Source organism: Eptatretus burgeri, chromosome 14 (genome assembly GCF_056783735.1).
Source record: "Eptatretus burgeri isolate ZD-2024b chromosome 14, Ebu_testis_v1, whole genome shotgun sequence".
Lineage (NCBI taxonomy): Eukaryota > Metazoa > Chordata > Myxini > Myxiniformes > Myxinidae > Eptatretus > Eptatretus burgeri.
This window is the reverse complement of record NC_140974.1, coordinates 35,977,100-35,999,014: the sequence shown is the minus strand read 5'-3', so window position 1 is coordinate 35,999,014 and position 21,915 is coordinate 35,977,100. Positions and strand designations below refer to the sequence as shown.

General features: G+C 34.8%; 1 long non-coding RNA gene across 1 annotated transcript in view; it reads left to right on the top strand.

The window, feature by feature from the left end:
- Nucleotides 1–19,057, top strand: part of LOC147012963 (uncharacterized) — a 62,916-nt gene extending 43,859 nt beyond the window's left edge. The window contains exons 2-3 of the long non-coding RNA XR_015051134.1: nucleotides 13,025–13,105; nucleotides 17,908–19,057. This is a non-coding gene — a long non-coding RNA (uncharacterized LOC147012963). The remainder of the gene's footprint in view (nucleotides 1–13,024; nucleotides 13,106–17,907) is intronic.
- The last annotated feature ends 2,858 nt before the right edge of the window (nucleotides 19,058–21,915 follow it).

Sequence of the window (21,915 nt, the reverse complement as noted above, 5' to 3'; positions counted from 1 at the left end):
TCTTTTATTGAAAATACCTCATTCTTATGTTGTAGAACATATTTATTAAAATACCGAATACCCTTTTCTTGAAGGTATGCTTGAACACAGAAATGATAATTTTCTTGAAGCCTTCTTGCTGTCATTTATGTATTAGAAATATATGTTAGAATAATATTATGGCACGAAACACCTCCCCATCTTCCCATAGTTAAATCATTTTGTATTTCCTTACTTATTATATATAATCCTGTTTTTTCTGTTTTCATGAGATAAACAAGGGCAAAACCATTATTATATTTACCCTTATTAAATTCTTTTATTTGTTGTTTACTAATCGTGGCTCCACAAAACTCATTCTCGATACCAAGTGGATAATATTCTTCCTTACGAGACTGATTTAATTGTTCCAGGTCTTCGAGGTTAATTTTAAATGACCAATTATACCCTAAATCATTCATATCATACCCCCATTGTTCTATTCTCATACAAACGATACGCCCTTCTTTATAAAAATTTATTTTAATTCGAACTGTGAATTCTGTATGACCTGGAGATAATATCAACACTTCTGTATCTTTAGAATACACAGCCGTTTTATTTAAGTATATATATTGTGATAAATCGCTTAATCTCACCAAGTCATTCGCGTCAGTCGGGCTTGGATAATTTTTAATTTATAAGCATTTTTCATGTTAATATTTTTGTTTATATTATATTTATATCGTTCAGCCTGTGCCTTTGTGTAATAATTTGATAAATCAATATCCAGTTCTTGAGATACACCAAAGATAGAACCATCTTTACCAACATAAGTCATTTATATTAGATTAAAAATAATATCATAAAATTTTTTATTTTTGTTGAGTTGAAATAACACATATAGACATAATTGACCACAACACTTGGAATTTAATTCTTGGACTTGAAATGTTTGATAAACACCATTCTGTAAGAATTTTATGACTTCAACAGGTGGTGGAAGACCAAAACTATCAAAATAATATTTGTCTTGACTATTAAAAATACAAACCCAATGAGAACCGTTCCCATCATTATCTTCTAAGTTCATAATAATATTCTTTGTATGTTTCGACACATTTGTTAATTCATCTCTCATACAAATAACCACATTATGAATTTTTAATTTCTTACAATATTTGACAAGTTGTAAATTTGATGTTGTATTCTTTCCAAATTCTTTCAACCACTCATCAATGCTCATTTATTTATTAGAAAGATATAATCCATTACCTCTTTTCGTTAATTTTACACCTGCTTGTGCTATAGAAGAAAGCATATCTCCAACTAACAATCTCGCTTTATCAGGCAGACCTTCAAGTTTTTCAGCAAAATCTACAATTACACCACTTCCACTAATTTGTTTCTCCAACTCTTTGTTATGTCTTTCCAATTCTTTTTGAGCCTGGAGTTGAGCCTTCCTTTCGTTGGCAGTTTTGACCGCTGTTGAAATACCACCCGTCAATGCTCCAACCGCACTTAAACCAGCAAATAAAGGAATTAGAAATGGGAGAAATCCTGCACTCGTCTCTCTTATTGAATATTTTTTCAACATTGGTTTTGTCATTTTAATTTTAAGTGAGCCAGTGTCATTCAAGATTTTAACCTGTTCTCTTGTGAGCAAAACATCAATTCTTACTGCTCCTTTTCTCTGAATTGTATTAACGTTAATCGTACAAGGCTTTTGATTTTGAACACAAGATGATAGTTTATGAAGATTGATTTGATTAACATATACCCCAGTTGGTACTTTGCCACTCATTTATTTAACAAAAAATTATGTGAGACTAATCATCACACCATTATCTGTATTAATCTGCAATTCTGTTTCTTCCAAAAGCAAACAATATGTATCAACTTCTTCACTCTCTCCTCTTTCAATGTATAGGGAAGTATCCACTCGATTAGACTTTATAGTTTCTTTTTGAGCGCTCAGGTCAAACGTATAGATTGTATACAAACTTTTAAATGCTGTCATATCTAAAATAGGTTCTTTATTTCCATTACTTTCACACACCTTTTGGTAAGACTTGTATGCTTCAGCAAAATCATTTTTTCCCAATTAATTTCCAATCTATCTCGTGGATAAAATGTTCCGTCTAGAGAAACGCGAAGTTGTTTCACCTTAGCATTATCACTCAATGCATTATTCTTATCAGTCGCAGTATCACCATCTGGCTTTTTAAAAATCATCCACAGATATCGTGGCTTTCCTTCCAGAACACCCAAATTCCACGTGTAAGTAGTTTGATTGAGTTTAACGTGTTGACATCTTCTTTTGAGGTATGATACACTGAGTGGTTTTTTTGAGTTAAGTCTTCGATTCAACATCTCTTCTGTTTTAAGATTAGGAGTATATTCACTGATATACCAACTCATCTCCTCAATTACAAATTTATTCTGATCACTAAAAGCATTACCAACACCAAAAAGCAATCTATTTTCATTATCATTCCTTTGTAGTTGAAATCTAATTTTAAGACCATACAGAACTTTATCATAATCACAAAATCCAAATATACCTTTAAGAGGAACTGCCACAGTAAAACTATTTTCTGCTTTTGTATCATCATTATACATTCCTTTCCTTTGAATATATCCAGGGTCTGTGTTTGTTCCCGTTGACATATCAGGAATAAAACCTTCGACAGACCCCTTTCCCATTCTATCACTGAATGTATAGAGTGTAAATTTCATCATTTCAGATACAGCAGAGACATAATCAACCGCTTCAACTTCTTGTGTTCCAATATACAATCGCACACTATCAAACATTTTCCAGAAGAAATCATTTACAAGTGTAGCGTTTGTGTTATTCCCAGCCTTAGTGAATTTAAATTTACACAACAAGAAACTTTCGGAGAGATTCAAATAGGTTTGTTGATTATTTATTTCAAAACTTTTTGTACCATTTGTATTCCAGTCTGTTCCAGTTATTGCATTTACCTTGAAGTAATCTTCTTTTTTAGTGGAGTTTGAGATAATAATAGTATCATCCAAATCATAGATACTATCAATTGCTTCCATACTTGTATTTATTTAGGAAAAAGATGTTAAAACTTTTGAAACCCTGATCCAAGTATTTGAATTATTTTCTGTCGTTCTTGGGGGACAACTGAGTTTTACCTTTCTTAATTTCTTTTATTGCTTGTAATTTATGAGATTCTTTCTGAGCATCTTTTATACTCTTTACAGCACCTGCTACATTTCCCACAGCAGAAGCAGTTGAACCAATTAGGTCTTTATGTTTAAGAATAGTTGAACCAATACCCATGAGAGTATCAATTATCCCATCTCCTCTAAATTGATGTCCAACACCCCTTTGTCTCTTAGGTTTATAGTATCCTCTACCAAGATACATACCTTCACCCTTGTAGTACGGGAAAGGAACATCCCATCCCCTGTAATTATTTTATATTTTCCCAACTCGTGCTTCCTCACAATAACCATCGTATTTATTTATTGAAAAACTTCACGTAGGTGAATTCTGATGGATATAACTTCTCCATTAAAAGAGATCACACGATTATCTTGGTCGGTTATCCTAAAATTTACTCTGTGTATGGTTTTTCCTGACACAGGTAGATAAACCAAATTTTTAGGCTCCATATTGAATTTATAACCAATTGGGGTTGAGTATGCACTGAATGAAAATATTGTATTTGTTTTTAATCCATCATTATAAGCACCATCAATCAAATCACAGTGAATTAACACCGAATTTATTCCTGAGGATATTTGAATGACATTATCACTGTAAAACGTCCCATTCGTTTCAATCTTTTTGAGGAGAAACCTAATAACTCTCTAAATGAATTATCAATTGTGAAATCAACCTTGTAGTTATTTTTAACTTTAATCGTTGATTTTGAAGTATGTTTTTGAATGTTTATAACAATATTTTTTGGTTCATCACCCTGTTCTTTCATAAGACGAGCAATTTCGGAAGATATTTGAGAAATCTCGTATGCTCGGGTGAGACTGTTATCGTTTTGTATCCACTTCCCGGATTATAACTAAACTTGTCATTTTTCTCGGTTATATTAAATAAGGTATTATAAGTCTCCATGGACAATAAAGATGCCTCATATTCTTTTGTTGTGTCAAGTTGTAGTGGGTATGGGAATGAAGATGTGTGGTCGCTTGTTGTGAAATTAAAACTCAGGATTGTGCTTCTCATCTTATTTAATATGAGATAAAATGTCTTTATATTGAGATTTATTAATTATTTTCATGTTCATCAACTGGTCTAAAATGGCTGATGCTTCATTAAAACAATTGTTATTTCCAGCCTTCTTACTGCCGAACAACAATAACAGTCTATTAACTAATTGCGATGGGTCATTTGGAAGAAAACTAATACCTGAACCAAGGATACTTAAAGCCTGAATAATGTGTTTCTCCTTCTCATTCTTCCTACTTTTACCAGAAAGAATAACCTTATAATTTAGAGTGTTCAGCAAATCAATATATACTCTATCATCATTATTTTCCATATCCAATGGTTTATCAATATACTTTGATTCATCCCTCACAGTTGAACCTTGTCTTCCATCTTTTGTGAGAAGAAACATTAATCTCGGAGTTAGTTTAACAGGGGTTGAGCAGAACTTAAGAACCTTAATTCATCATTAAATATCAATACCTTTTCTTGAACAAGATGAAATATTGCTGGTTGTTCTGTTGGAATGAGTCCTGCTTTGGTTTTTGAATCCGCTGAATATTCATTGTTTTGAACAGCATTCACAATATAATCAGGGGGTTGATTAATCTCTTCCAGTTGTTGAAATAAACCTTCATCATCATATTCTAATTCTCCTAAATGCTCTAATTCTTCCTCCGTCATTTGACTGAAATCTTTTAACATTTGAAGCTTTCTAGGAGTATATTCTACTGTGGGAACTGTGGAAACATCTTTCATTTTTTCTTGGGAAGTTTTTAAAAGTGGTTTAAAAAATTTCTCTTGTTTTTTTTCAAATGCTTCTTCGCCCGTTAGTTTCTGTCTGCGTTTCTTCTTTATGTCTTCCTGTTGTTTTACAACTTTTGAAACCAACTCTTGATGTTCCTTAAATCTTCTTGCTCTTTCTTTTGTATCCATTTATTTATTGTAAAATATCATTTAATGAATTGTAAAGATCAACAGGGAAATTTTCCTTTTCTTCATCATTCAAGTAGATGTGTTCAAATAAATCCTTTTCTTTAAATATTTCATCAAATTCTTTATTAACATTAATGCGAGTTGTAATTTCTTCTTCACTAATCCTTGCATCTCTGCTTTTCATACGTTTGTGTTGAGTTTCTTCATCAACATCAAAACCGAATGATAAAATCTTCACTCCGCTCAGATATTTAATAATTTGTCTCGTTCCTTCTGGATTAGTTTCTAATATCCCAACACCACCAGATTTTAGTTTCTTTAACTCACTCTTACAATGTGAATATTTTGTTGTACCAAGAGAAACCTCCTCAAATATTTGTCCTTCATTCCTCAATCGCATATGTTCCTCCACTGAAATATAGTGATAATCTTCACCTTTTACTTCTCCAGGTCTTATTGCTCTAGTTGTTGTTGATACAATGCGTATCACGGGGTGTTTTTAAGTAAATTTACAATATTCTCATTTGTACTACACAAGAACCTTGATTTATGAAAGTTTTTTCCAGAAGCAGATTTACCCACAAGATTTATAATAATAGTTGTCATTTATATATGTAATTGTTTATAAAACAAAAAATATATCCCTTAATATCTCATCTTGTTTCACAACAATATATTTATATTTTTCAGTCGTGTGCTTCATATAATCCTCAAATTTCTTTTTACTACATAATGTAGAACAATTATCTCTCCAAAAATTATTGATATCTATTGAATTTAACTTGAATAAAATAAAAGTATTAGCATTGTTTCTGATGGAACGACGAGGAAGTTGAAAGTACGATTGACTAAGATAAATACAATTACAAGAAGAATGTCTCCCTCTTGTGTAGTAGCTGTCCATTACCGTTTGGTTTCTCTCATTAACACAATCATCAAAGATAACGAGGTTCTTTTTGATTTATCCAAATCTTGGGGAGACGGTATATCATCCGTATTATCACTAAGAATACAAGTTATAAGATTTGATTTCTTTTTACATCTCTGTGTATCACAAAATAGTTGAATTATATCTTCAATGTTATAATCATTTAGGTTTTTTGACGTTTAAATAAACCTATTATATCTTCTTTTTGAAGACCAGCATTAAAACCTTGTGAGAGTAGTTGATACTCTGGTTGAAAACTCGACTTTGTGAAAATTATTAAATTATCATAATCTAAAAAGTTGGGAGTGAGGAGCATTTTTAAAAGTAAGCAGGTTTTTCCACATCCACTTGAACCAACTATGAGACATCTTAATGAATTTGGGAGATTTTTATGGTTGTTAAATTTTATCTTATTTTCCCAAATAGGTAAAAAATCATTCATTTATATATTTGAAAAACAGGTTATTTAATTTATTATTGGCTTTTTTAGAAACTCTATATTTTATCCTAAGTTCAGGTTTAATTTCAAGATAATCCATTATTTTATTTATACAATATCTTGTGTTGATATTTCCCTGAAAATTACATCCATGAATAATATACAACAACAATCCTTTGAACATTTCTCTTATACGTTCAGTTTCTTCCCTTGTAAGGAAAGGTGTGTTATCATCCTCATACTTTACATTCATTTCTCTAATCAATCTTGTAAAGTAATTCATTTTTGGTGTAAATCTAAAAGAATTATTTTCCTTTTTATATTTTTTATTATCATTAATTAGAAGATAATCACAGAATATACATTGTTTATAGGCTTTTGACTCTGTGTTTAATCCCTGTCTTTCACACGCAGGACAATTCTCAAATTTGTCATATGGAGAATCAGGAAAGTCTAGCATATTTATAAAGTAAAACTTTACTTAAACTGAAATTCATCTATACTTTCAGTTGTATATTACCATCGATATCGATATACTTTTTTCATTATCAGATTCAACGACAACATTTTTTATATTAAAGGTAATTTTAAAATTATCGTTAACTACTATTGAACGAAATGTCATTTCACCTGATATATTAACATCCTTTATTTCATCAGGATTTACATCTTTAAGGTTGTTGAAAAAAATACAAATTTCTCCTTGCATATTACAGATGGTCTTATCTTTTCTTTCTAAAGCTTCATCCATAAGGTTTTTGTTCTTTGATACTTTTTCTTGTTTCATTGCTTTTTCTAGTTTTGAATATATTACTAGAAGGAGAGGAGAAACTTTTGTTAGAGATACTTTAATTGATGTTCTACCAGGTATACTAAAAGCCCTTCCACTGAAGGAAATTGAAGAACTCATATTATTTACCATAATAGTTTTTATCCAATAGTTGTTATATTTATCTTTGTTCAATTTTACATCCTTGACATATTTCTCAGTATCTTTAACAGATGAAGAGATTGATTGAAACTTGTCTTTTGTGTCTTGAAACATTGTATTTATTAAGTGAAAAAGTTGGAGGATAAAATGTTTTTAAGCACAGATTCACCTATAAATTAAACGAAATTTTCATCAAGAAAATTTTAGTTTAAGCAAAGTTTTATTCCATAAATATGGTGAATACAACGTACTGCGATGTTTGTAATCACGAATATAAACATTATAGAAAACACCTCCGAACCAACAAACACACATTTAATCTATTTCATCAAATATCTCCTCTTGAGTTGGAAAGAAAACATTGTGATATCTGTTCAAAGGATGTTTTGAAGAGTAGTTATAATCAACATCTTCAATCACAAAAACACAAGAAAAATGAGTTTAAAGTAAAGGGAGACTATTATATTGAAAACACTGATGAGGCATTTAAAGGGCATATAAAAATAAGGATTTTTCAATTTGGAGAACCCGGTCCATCATCAATAGCTGAATCAATTGAAATAGTGAAACCCGATGTTGAAAAATTTATTAAAAAGACATTAAAAGAAATAAAAACTTTAAAGTTTTATATGGGAGTGAAAATGAATATGAAAAGACAAGATGAAGAACAAACTCCTTATATGAGAACAGATCTTCATTTTATAACATCATTTCAAGATTTTTTGAATAGTGGGGTTTATGAAGAACTATCAAGACAAGAGGAGGATGTTGATAATACAGTGGTAGGAAGTGGATTCAATATTAAAAAAATCATCTTTTTAGATATACACATTCTAAAATCAAACCCTCTTAAAGCTTCTTCTTATATTGAATTACCAAAAGAAATAAAACTAAAGAAGGCAGTTGTTAATATTAAGAACAATGATAATAAATGTTTTCTCTGGTCTGTTCTTGCTCACTTACATCCACCAAAATGTAATTCAGAAAGAGTAAAACAATATATGAAATATGAGAATACCTTGGACATTAAAGATTTTAAATTCCCAATGCCACTAACAGATATTCCTAAATTTGAGAAAAAGAATAATCTTTCTATTAATGTATATGGATTAACGGATACAAACAAAGTTCAAATATTAAAAATTTCAAACAACTATAAAAATGAAGAAACACACATTGACCTTTTATATTTTAGTGTTGGAAAGAATTCACATTACACATACATCAATAATTTATCAAGATTAATCTCTTCTCAGGTATTCAGAACAGCAAACAAAATATATCCTTGTAAGCGATGTCTTAATTCATTTCATACAAAAGAACGATTAGAACAACATTCAAAATATTGTAGTAATCATAAATCAGCTGTAATTACAATGCCTAAACCTGGTGAAAAGATTTATTTTGAAGATTATAATAAATCTATCATGCACCCATTTGTGATATACGCTGATTTTGAATGTATCCTTAAAAAGATAAATACTGCTTCTCCTAATCCAAAAGAACCATATACAAATAAATATCAAAAACATATTCCTTGTGGTTTTTGTTATTATATCAAATCATCTGTTGGAGAAAAGTATAACAAACTTGAACATTATCGTGGAAAAAATGCTTCACAAGAGTTTGTAAAACGATTAGAAAAGGATTGTATAAGACTCACTAAATTAATGAAAGAAACAAATGAACCGATGAAATTAACCAAAGAAGAAAAATTAGAATTTAGAATGAACAATATCTGTCATATTTGTGAGGGGAAAATTAAGGAGTCTAAAGTTAGAGACCATTGTCATCTTACTGGTAAATATAGAGGTCCCGCTCATTCCTGTTGTAATCTTAATTATAAATTACCTTCTTTTATTCCAGTCTTTCTTCACAACAGCGCCAACTATGATACACATCTATTTATAAATGAACTTTCAAAAACACCAGGGAATATTTCTGCTATAACAAACACAAGTCAAAAGTATATTTCATTTTCAAAAATGATATTCACAAAACCTTTAACTCGTATTAGGTTTTTAGATTCTTACAAGTTTATGGGAACACCACTAGCCTACCTCGCATCAAATCTAAGCTCCACAGACTCTTTTCCAAATCTTAATTCATTCTTTCCAAAAGAGGAAATTCTCACTAAAGAGGAAATTCAGATTAAAGATGAAATTCTGATTAAAGAAGGAATTCTTACGAGAGAGGAAATTCAAACAAGGAATGAAATTCAAAGTAAAGAGAAAATTCTTACAAGTAAGGGAATTTATCCTTATGATTATATGGATTCATTTATGAGATTTAAAGAAACACAACTTCCTTCAAAAGAAAGTTTCTATAATAACCTTTATGAAGAAGAGATAAGTGATAAGGAATATAAACACGCACAAGAAATATGGAAAATATTTAAGATAAAGAACCTTGGAGAATATCACGATTTATATCTAAAAACAGATGTTTTATTGTTAGCTGATGTGTTTGAAGCTTTTAGATCACTCTGTCATAATAAAAATTGTTATGGATTAGATCCTGCCCACTATTTCACAGCTCCTGGTTTAGCTTGGAGTGCAATGTTGAAAATGACAAAACAAGATATAGATTTAATCAGTGATGTGGATATGCTTTTGATGATTGAGAAGTCCAAGAGAGGTGGAATATCACAAGTATGTTCAAAAAGATATGCTAAAGCAAATAATAAATATCTCCCAAATTATGATAGTGAAAAAGATAGTAATTATTTGATGTATTTTGATGCTAATAATTTGTATGGATGGGCAATGTCTCAATCTCTACCTTATGGTAAATTAGAGTGGGTGGAAGAAAAGAATTATGAAAAGGCTTTGATGAATATTGTTATTTCTTCTCAAGAGGAATTGAATGACGAAGAAGAAGGTTATTATTTTGAAGTTGATTTGAGGTACCCGAGTGATCTTCATAATAAGCATAAAGATCTTCCTTTTGCATGTGAGAAAGAAACTCCAAAGAAAGAATGGTTAAGTGATTATCATAAAAGTTTTAATATTAAAGGTAAATCAACAGAAAAGTTATTAACAACATTCTATGATAAAGAGGGATATGTTTTGCATCAGAGAAGCTTAAAACAGTTTTTGAGAGAAGGATTGAGAGTAGCTAAAATTCATAGAGTTTTAAAATTTAAACAAAGTCCTTGGGTGAAAAAGTATATTCAATTCAATACAGATATGAGAGCAAATACAAAAGTAAAATTTGAAGGGGACTTTTATAAATTAATGAATAATGCTGTATTTGGAAAGACTATGGAAAATGTTAGAAACAGGCAAAACATTAGATTCGCAACATCTTGGAAAGAAGCTTCGAGATTGATAAATAAACCAAGTTTTGAGAGAGAAGAGGTTTTTTCAGAGAACTTTTCTGCAATTCATATGAAAAAGGAAAGTATTGTAATGGATAAACCAATTTATATTGGAACAGCAGTTCTTGATTTATCAAAGATATTGATGTATGATTATTTGTATAATGACTTAAAGAAAGAGTATGGTGAAAATGTTTCATTGTTGTATATGGATACTGATAGTTTTATCCTAGATATAAAAACTGATGATGTTTATGAAGATATGAAGAAAAATATTGGAGTATATGATACAAGTAATTTCAGCAAGAAGAGTGAGTTATTTTCCAAAAAGAATGAAAAGGTTATTGGTAAGTTTAAGGATGAGTTGGGTGGAAAAGTAATGAGTGAGTTTATTGGATTGAGAGCAAAGGCATATGCTTATAAGTATGGTGAACAGATTGATAAGAGGTTAAAGGGAATAAAGAAATATGTAATAAAGAAATCAATAACTTTTAGAAATTATTATAATTGTTTGATGAATAAGAAAGAAGAATATAGGAAAATGAATACAATAAGAAGTTATAAACATAACATATATAGTGAAGAAGTAAATAAAAAGGCATTAGGAGCCTTTGATGATAAGAGATTTATTTTAGATAATGGAATAGATTGTGTTCCATATGGATATTGTATGATAGAGTGTATAAAATAGATTATGTTTTAACGATGGGAAGATGGGTTAGGGTTTTTCAAGGGCTACCGCCGCGTTTTTTCACAATATATAAATGGTTAAACCAAGTATTAATCAAACTAAAGAGTGGAGAAAATCTCAGTCTTGGTATATAAATGGAAAACATAATGAATGTGAAAAATATCAAATAAGTCTTATTGAAAAAATAACTAAAACAAAGGTAAATAAAACAAATAAGCGAATTAATTTAAAAACTAGTAAGTTAGAGGATGTAAAGAAAAAAATGAATATCCTTGAATGGACTGAAAACTTTGATGGTTATCAATTGAACAATGAAAAAACAATTTACTATAATCTCAAAATGATATGTGGCTCAGGAGGTGGTCAAACAAGAGCATTAAGAGAAGTTTATCATTTCGTAATGGCACAAATGGGGTATCTTAAAAAATATAAAGATTCAAATGTTTTGTTTGTCAATATTTTAGATGAAGATTATTGTGCAAAGAAAATTAAACTATTGAAGGAATTTGAGAATGAACAAATCTTTATAGGTTCAATGAGTGAGCTGTTCAACCCTCAGGTGTTCAATTCAATGAGGTTCAACCTCCAGGTTAAAAGGGGAGACAAATAAATATACCTTGGGATAAAAAGGGGGGTTTATTTTTAGGGAAAAAAAATATAAATCGCTGAAAATCCCCCATTCATTTACATGGGGAAAAGTGAGCCAGAATCAGTATTCTTACCCTACTTGTGTGCTGAAGGGTATTGTAATAATAATACGATATGTGTACCTACAAGAGTTTCCGATGAGAATTGTGCTCTACAGAGTGATATAAAGGTGAAAAATCCAATGATTACAGACAAAAAACAAAAAAAAAACTTACCAAGTAACAGATCTTGCAAAAACGAAGTTTTGGCAAGATAAAAAAAGAGCCCTCTTTTGCTCCGACGAAGGGTTAACATCCAAAATGTCAGCTTCTTGCTTACCATGACAGTTATCATACTTCGATGAACGTTATGTTGACTCCATTCATTCTCACATAGTGATGGGTGCACTGGACTATGTCAACAAAGCCAGTTGAATCGTAATCCCTCAAACGAATCACTGCAATTTTCATTCCTGCATTCGATCCGATGCAAGTTAAAATCCTCCACGATCACAATCACATGGTTCATTCATCCAAGTCAAGTGACACGTTCGGTAATTCATTATGATTAGCACACATGTCTCGCTCGTGTAACATTTTAATCGTTAACAGACCGGTTTAAAGGAGGTAACCACGCAGGAAAGTGGAAACGATTCAAACCCGGGGACCTTGCGATGGTATTTTCAGGCAGATGCTGCAAGCTTTGTGCATTTCCCCCCTTTAAAACGTCGGGTCATGGGAACCATCGAGCTTGATGGGTGGTTGGGAGCTGCTGGATGGCTGTACGAAAAGCGAAGCGTTGAGAATCAAAAATACGATGTTGAGTAATTTTGTCTTACAGATTGTTTCGGTGTGTGATCCGGTTGGTGAGAACTCCACGGGGCATTGCCGTGGATCACTACCCATAAGTGGTAGTGCGTGACGGTCACGTGGCTCATTTGCACATTTTTACTCCATAATGTATTATTTTTATTTTGTTTATGTTTTTGCAGTTATTCAGACTTCCGAATGTAAGCGAGATGAAGAACTCGTCTTCCTCGTGAAGTCTCGTGTCGATCTGCATTGACAGACAGGTAGGACATTTGCGAACTTAACATGAAGAGGTCTGTGAGTTTTTCCATGGAGTTTCCTTTTGGACCTGAATGCCATTGCACCTCATATGATGCAATGCCCCCCAAGATCAACTCCCATGAATTGGTGTTGACTTGTCGATAAGCTACTATTAATTAATATTTTTGTCATTCATCTAAAAAAAAAAATGGATGAGCAATATCTCCTTAAGTCAATTAGCATTTGTGTAAGTCACTTCATCAGCATGATCCGCAGACTCCTGCAGCATAATAAATAAAATCAGTCAAAGAAGACTGTGCAGTCACAAAAAAAAGTACGGTCACAGAGTAGTACACATCGTCACAAGGAGCAAAGCTCTTTGAGGCCATGATGATCCACGTGAAGAAGCCAAAACCCACGTAATCTCATGCGAACAGGTGGGATATGGAAGGTCCAAGCTCCGTCTCATTGATAACAGATGTTGCAAAACCTACAAGGGCATTTGCTTTACGTCTTCCACATCCATCATGCCTTTGAAGGTTCACGTTTCACAGGCTCGTGATGGACGCCTGCCAGATTTGATGCCTCAAAGCAGACATCTTTCAGACTATTTTTGAACAACGTACTCAGCTGGGCACAATAACAAAGACAGTGGACCTTCACAACATGGCAGAACAATCACTACAGTGTGGTGTATAAATTGCTGATAACTTGAATTGTGAAGGCTTGTGTATGATTCTATGAGGAGGTCCCTGATCACCTGTTGGTGTTGTTATGCTTGGCCTTCATTTGCAGTTATTAGAAGACCTTTGGCGACATCATGGTTGTGTGGCACCTCTATATTATGAAGCATTTAACTGCAAATAACCTAATTCAGAAATCCAATTTGGCGTTCTCCCTGGATACACATGTCTACTCCAGTTGTTAAGGGTATTTAACAGATGAACTGAAACACTGGATGCAAGGTGTGATGTTGATGTGACCTACCTTTCCCAATGTGAGGCTTTTTATAAAGTTCCCCACATTAGGTTGATTAATATGTGACTAGCTTATGGTATCGCATGTCGTGTAGTAGACTGGTTGGATGATTTACTGAAGGATCGATGGTAGAGGATTAAAATCGAAGGATATCTGCCATTAGGGACCAATGTCATGATAAGTTATATAAGATAGTGTACTTCACCTTTTGTTTTTTCCTATTTACAACGATGACCTGATTGTGACACCTCCACTAAGGTCTGACTTATTTGTTGATGACACTCATTGTTCAGCTGTAATTGCTGAACCAGAGGATCAACAGTATCTCCAGAAAGATCCAAATCAAAAGCAAATCTTGCCTGACCTGTTGCTCCTCTATTTGCTTGAAGAAAAGTGGGAAATCGTGCATATTTGAAGGCAGTTTCTGAAAGTCGAAGACAGGATGGGCCCTGATGGCAATACGGTTCCTTCAGTGGACCAGGAAAAAGGATCTTGGGAATAAATTATTTTCAATCTCTGGTTTGAGTTGTTCCTTCCCCTTATATGTCAAGATGGCTAGCAAGATGTCTGTTATTATTTGGCACAAGTTTAGGGACTCGGATACCAACGTTTTTTTTTCTTTTCACTTTTGTACAAGATGAGTTGCATGTAAGGGAATGAGGATGATCCCATATCTCAAGGACAAATGATATATTGTTTATACAAGGACATAATATTATGCAATAAAGCATTATATGATCGAGGCTTTGAAAATTGTTTATCACAATGAAAACATTAACTCTGACTCTTTGTCTCAACAGATGGCATTATGTATGGGGGGGGGGGGTACACCATGACATTGTTCAAACCAAGGCCATGTCCTAACCTTTGGAAACACTCCTTTACTCGTTGAGTTGTCACAAGTTCGAGCAAATTGACTCAAGTTGTGCTCTCAGCACCATTCTTCAATGCCTTTACGTCACATGTCAATGATGCCTTGGAAAGAGCATCCAGTCAAATTTCGATCATCAATCTGGTCATGATATGATGGTGTCCACAGCCACCCCCCCTTCCCTACACCCACTCCCACCCTCTGTCCCTACACCTCTCTCTCTCTCTCTCTCTCTCTCTCTCTCTCTCTCTCTCTCTCTCTCTCTCTCTCTCTCTCTCTCTCTCTCTCTCTCTCCCTCTCTCCCTCTCTCTCTCGCCACCCCCACTACGTATATTCGAGAATTCCAACATTTCAAAATCAGATGGGTTTGCAACAAGTGTAAAGTGCTTTCTTAAATGACTGAAGGATCAAGCAAATAAAGTACATCCGGATAGCACAGTGCAATCTGAGTGAATAAAGATAAATGTTTTTTTTTAAAAACACATAATGGTCACACTTTGTTTTTTATGATGTGACCTTCGTAAATTATATCTAATGTACCATACTCTGTTACAGAGTGTCAGTGCTGCTGAAGCAGTTTCTTGGCAACACTTATACTGGGTGGTTTGCCATTGCCTTCCCAGCAGTTGTTATGGCAGGATATTGGAATTTGGCAAGGTTGTTGGATATCGCTCACCTGTAAATTATATTATAAACAAAAAATTAACAAAAATAAAACACATTTGGGGACTAAGTCCACTTACAAATGCACACTAGACTATACCCCAATGTGGAGGTTAATATCTGGCACATTAAGCCTTTGTAGTCCCAAGTAAAGACCCATCGGTGGTTGAAATATCAGACCTGAGCCTTGCCAACTGGGAAACTCGACGAGTTGTGAATTGGGATTTTCTCAAATACATACTTTTTTGTGATCCCAATCCAAAACCATTTCTTTTCTACTCCCATTAACTGCCTCCCTCCCAAAATTTTTTTTCCCAGTTTTGCCTTCCTGAAAGTTTCCTTCTGTATCGATCATATCCACCCCTTGCGTTCTGCCCTACCCCTCATCCTTCCCCACATCCCTTGATGTCCGCCTCCATCTATTTTGTCCCTCAGCCATGCTGTTGGCGTTTCCCCCTTCTCTTTCTGTTGTTCCTTTTGTCCTGTTCCATACTGATCTGTTCTGTATTCTACCTCTTCCATGAGCCTCGACTTTGTATACAAAAAAAGCAGATTATATATTTTTATTACTTGTAATCTCTGAATAATTTTCTGTTTTATTACCTGTAATCTCTCTGAATACTTTTTAACAATCCTGTTCAGAGAAAATTGCATTAAATAGTGTGAAATATTTAGTGTTAAACTATATAATGCCCACTGAATGAAGGAGAATAAGCAATTTTTGCCATTTAACCTTCTTCAAAACTACACCTTTGCATTATAACCACACCTCTTCTCGGCATGATATACACATCTCCTCCACGCAGCATCAAAAGCACACATCACTGCCTGGTATCACACAACACACATCTCTTCAACCCATTTCATTTTAGCAGTATTTCTTATAGAGTTTGCATTATTAATATACACACACTGTATATATATATATATATATATATATATATATATATATATATATATATATATATATATATATATATATATATATATATATATATATATATATATATATATATATATATATATATATATATATATATATATATATATATATTTTTTTTTTTGAGTCAGAACTAGCGCCCGATTTCTGTCGGTTGATTGTTTGTTTGCCATTTGTATTACAGTGTACAAGAAGGTAGAAATAAATGAATGACATGTTTATCTAACCATTTATTCAAGAAAAAATTATTACGGAACTGTACCAAGCTGTTTTACTTGCAATTTTCAAAGTGCCCTCCCTCGTGATCGATGCACAATTGCAGCCGAGCAGGAACAGAGCGGCACACACGTCTGCAGAGTTCGATATCAATTTCCTCAAACTTTGCAGTAATTTGAGCCTTTAATTCCTGAATGGTACGAGGCTTTTCATGAAAAACAAGGTCTTTCATGAGCCCCCAAAGAAAGAAATCTGGAGGTGTAAGTTCTGGGGAGCGTGCCGGCCACTCGATCGGACCGTGGAGGCCGATCCACTTTCTGGGAAAGTTTTCATCAAGCCACTGACGAACATAACGTCCATAATGAGGTGGAGCTCCATCATTCTGGAAATAACAGTCCTGATCTTGTACCCTGGGCCAAAAGAAGGTTTGCAGCATATCCAGGTAGATTTCTGCAGTGACAGATCCCTCAAAGAAAAAGGATCAAATTATTCCGAATGGAGATATGGCTGCCCAAACTGTCACGCCAGGTAAATTTACCTCCTTCTCAACTGTCACTCTTGGGTTATTCTCAGCCCAGTAGACACAATTATGTCTGTTAATTGTGCCATTAAGCTTAAAACATGCCTCATATGACCACTAAAATAAAAAATAAATAAATTATGAAACCTAATAATCTGCAAAACAATTATTAACAACATGACTTCCCAGAAAGAATCTAACAGCCAAAAAAACAGAAATCGGGCGCTACTTTTGACTCACCCTGTGTATATGTATATATATATATATATATATATATATATATATATATATATATATATATATATATATATATATATATATATATATATATATATATATATATATATATATATATATATATATATATACACACGAGGTCCATCTAAAAAGTAACAGGACTGAGTCTGCTGTGTGCTCCACTGACACAACTTGAATGAACGGGTTGCTTCATAGTCTTTCGCAACATTCCAGCTATATATATATATATATATATATATATATATATATATATATATATATATATATATATATATATATATATATATATATATATATATATATATATATATATACATATACATGTATATATTATTGGTGATGGTTGACTGCGCTCATTGTGTGATTTTTTTTTTTACAGGTCGTGCTTTAAACGTTGTCTCGTCTGATTCGTCGCGCTATGAGTTGGGAGCAGAGAGCCAATCTGAAGTTTCTTGCTGAGCTTGGCAAAACACCTTCCAAATCCTTCGCAATGCTGCAGCAAGTCGACGGGGAAGAAACGATGTCACATACACGTGCATTTGAATGACACAAGAGGTTCAAAGAGGGACGGGAGGAGGTTGAAGACGATCCACGGTCTGGAAGACCCTCAACGAGCAGAACGGCAGACAACATAGAGCGTGTGAAGCAGATGGCGCGCGCAAATCGTCGACTCACGGTGCGGATGATTGCTGAGGAACTTTCCATCAACAAGGATACTGTCTTGAGCATCATCACTGAAAATCTCGAAATGCGCAAGGTGTGCACAAAGAAGGTCCCTAAGCTGTTGTCCGAGGACCAGAAACAGCAGAGTCATTATCTGTCAAGACATTATCGAGCGCCTCGAGGATGATCCAGACCTGCTCGGGAGAGACATTACTGGCAAAGAATCGAGGATATTCGAATACGATCCTGAGACCAAACAGCAGAGTCGTCAGTGGAAAGGTCCGGCATCACAAAGACCAAAGAAAGCAAGGATGTCAAAGTCGAAGGTCAAGGTGATTCTCATCGCATTTTTTGACATCAAGGGCATCGTCCACTTCGAGTTGCGACCACAGGGTCAAACAGTGAATCAATACGTGAACATGGAGATCCTCCGGTGCCTCATGAGATCAGTCCGGGACAAGAGGAGGGATCTGTGGGAGAACAATGCCTGGGTGCTCCACCATGACAACACCCCTGCTCACAGTGCCCTGAGCATCTGACAGTTTCTGGCGGAGAGGAACGTGCCAACTCTGGAGCAACCCCTGTATTCGCCAGACTGGGCCCCTTGTGATTTTTTTCCTATTCCCCAAGCTCAAGGGGGTGATCAAGGGGATCCGATTTCCTGATGTGGAGTCCATCAAAAGGGCCGTGATGATGGAGCACCAGAGGATTTCTGAAGAAGCCTTCCAGGGGTGCATAGAAGCGTGGAAGAAGAGGATGGACAAGTGTGTGAGACTGGAGGGAAACTATTTTGAACGGGACAAGCTGTGATTTCAATATATTTTTTGGAATAAAATTTCTGTGAAGTCTGTCCCGTTACTTTTTGGACGGACCATATATATATATATATATATATATATATATATATATATATATATATATATATATATATATATATATATATATATATATATATATATATATATATATATATATATATATCTTCGACACTCATAAATAGGAAATGTGTGTGTGTGTGTGTGTGTGTGTGTGTGTGTGTGTGTGTGTGTGTGTGTGTGTGTTTCCTCCATAACTCCAAAACTATAAAACCTATCAGCCTGAAACTTTGCATGCACACGAAGAAAACTCCATGGAAGTGCGGGAGTGAAAATTGGATATATGGGTTAATTAAAACAGCCCTTTTGAAGATAATAATCAACGTCCTTATTTACTTCTATCCATTTTCAGGCGATCCTTGGCCACCTCACACTCTGGGTCTTAAGGTGTTTCCTGGGTAACCTCGCTGGGGTCTGGCGTTGCCATGTTTTTTGGCCTGCTCAACTTTGCCTTGGCTTGGAACAGGCCACAGCGATTTCTTAAGGAGAAAGTTGTTGTTTTCACTTTCCTCACATATATTGAATGCCTGTTCATCATGGCTCCGAATCGCTGGGTACATCGCAATGCTTGTAAATATCTGGAGACATCAGTGTTTGTGGCTTGACATTTCGGCGTCTCCGGGAGGTTTATATTAAAGGTGTTGCTGATTGTGTGCCAAACTAGATGTTTCTTCACAACCGTTTCATTGGAGTGCTTGCTTGAGTGTTTAATCCACTTTGTGAGCGCTCTCCAAGCTGCTTGGTTGTTCGTTCTGGTAAAACTATCCGTGCTCAAGGGAACATCGATTGGACATACATACATTTCCTCCTGTGATGGGCCCTGCGGTGCCGTGCCTTGGTGTCTCGGGAGGTGCCTTATCCGCTGAAAATGTGCAATTATATTTTTACAGGACATCGCTTTGTTTATCCTTTTGTGTGATCTCCGAATATAATCCACCCCTCACTTTGACATCGATACATGTATAAAAACAACATTGTCCATCCGACCAGGTGTTTGCCGTGGTCTGGTTGTGAAGGCAGAGAGTATAGATCGACATTTTGTGTTCTGTGCCTTGATTTAATTTTCATTTGAATTTTGTTAATTTCCCACTTGAATTCCTCTTTCAAAGAACTCTGTTAAAAGTTAAATCTTTGTGTTTGTCGTTTTTATGTATTTTATGAGTGTGTACGTGGATAAACAGTGTGTGCGTGTGCGCATGCGTGTGCGTGTGTGCGTGTGTGTGTTGGTTGTTATCTCCATTTGCGGGTTTCAGAAGGTGGAAAGAATCCCTCCCAGGTCGCTTTGTTTTCTCTTTGTTAGCTCCACCTCCACCCTTCACCTGTCTCTTTTTTTTCCTCCTCTTCCCCACCCTTTTCTCTCACTCTGTCCCCTCCTCACTCCCCTCTCATAAACTGCAGCACTCTTATCCCACACCTCTGTCGCTCTCTCGCTGTGTGTCTCCTTCTTTCTCTCTCTCTCTCTCTCTCTCTCTCTCTCTCTCTCTCTCTCTCTCTCTCTCTCTCTCTCTCTCTCTCTCTCTCTCTCTCTCTCTCTCTCTCTCTCTCTCTCTCTCGCACCCTCCCTCCCACAGTGAATCAGAACAGCGTTTGGTGAGGTGTTGCTCTCTGCACCTCTCCCCTAACTTCCCATTCTTCATCCTCTCTGCCTTCCCTTTCCCCCTCACCCTCCACCTGCCCCTCTCTCTGTCTATCTCTGTCTGTCTCTGTCTAGCTCTGCCTCTCTCTGTCTCTGTCTCTGTCTCCCCCTCTTTCTGCCCCCCCCACACTTTCTTGACCCGTTTGTTTCAAGCTGTTAGGTTTTTTAGTTTCGGAGTTATGGAGACACACACACATTGCCTTTTATTAGTATGGATCATTTGTGATCATCAGTGTGTGTGTTTGTGTGTGTGTGTCCTCAATGACTCCAAAACCATGAAACCGAGCAGCCTGAAACTTGGCATGCTGATGAAGGGAACTCGAAGGAAGTGCATGAGTGATAATTGGGTGTTTGGGTGAATTAATACACCCCTTTTGAAGATAATTAACAGCCCTATATAATTATATCAATTTTCAGGCTCATCCTCAGACACTTCTCTCTCGATGGGGTCTCAAGGTGCATCCTCGGTTACCTCGTTAAGGTCTTAATTCGCCAATTTGTTTGGCCTGCTTTACAATGCCTTGAGTTGGAACAAGCCACAACAGTTTATTCATGATAAAGCACTCAAAATGTTTTTTTTCTTCACTTTCCTCACTCATATCATCAAATGCCTTATCTACATTCCAACAAACCACTGTGTACATCACTTTTGTAAGTGCTATCGTTTTCAAATTAGAAGCTTGGAGTGATTTCATGCATTATATTATGCGATTTTCCACTATCTACTCTCACGGACGAATTCAAGTATCTAATCGAAACATAATTTGAGTTTGGAGGATCGGATCACATGGATTAAATTACTCAAAATCTGGAGTGAAATCTGAAAATGTTAAGAAATCAGCGATGTTTAATTTTTTTGCCATTACCAATAAGCTTGGTATCCCTTTCCAAGCCAGCCATTCCTTATCAACCATATAATTGAAATGCTTGCTTGATGGCAAGCCAATTGCCGAGCAACCTACATTTGATAGCGGTACAGTTTGTGTCAACATCGGTATGTACAGTTGGCAGTTCCAACAAGGTAGAGGTGCATATCGATAGATTTGGATCTGTAAAGGGACTCTGCGGGTGTATGTGCATACCTGCGTGCTTGGTTATGGGCGTCATGGTGGCAAAGTTTCATCCCTTATCTTATGATGATGATGATGAGTGGTGGAGGTTTTAACCTTTAACCTCAGCTGTGGTATGAGCGATCACGTTTCCTTTGTTCTCG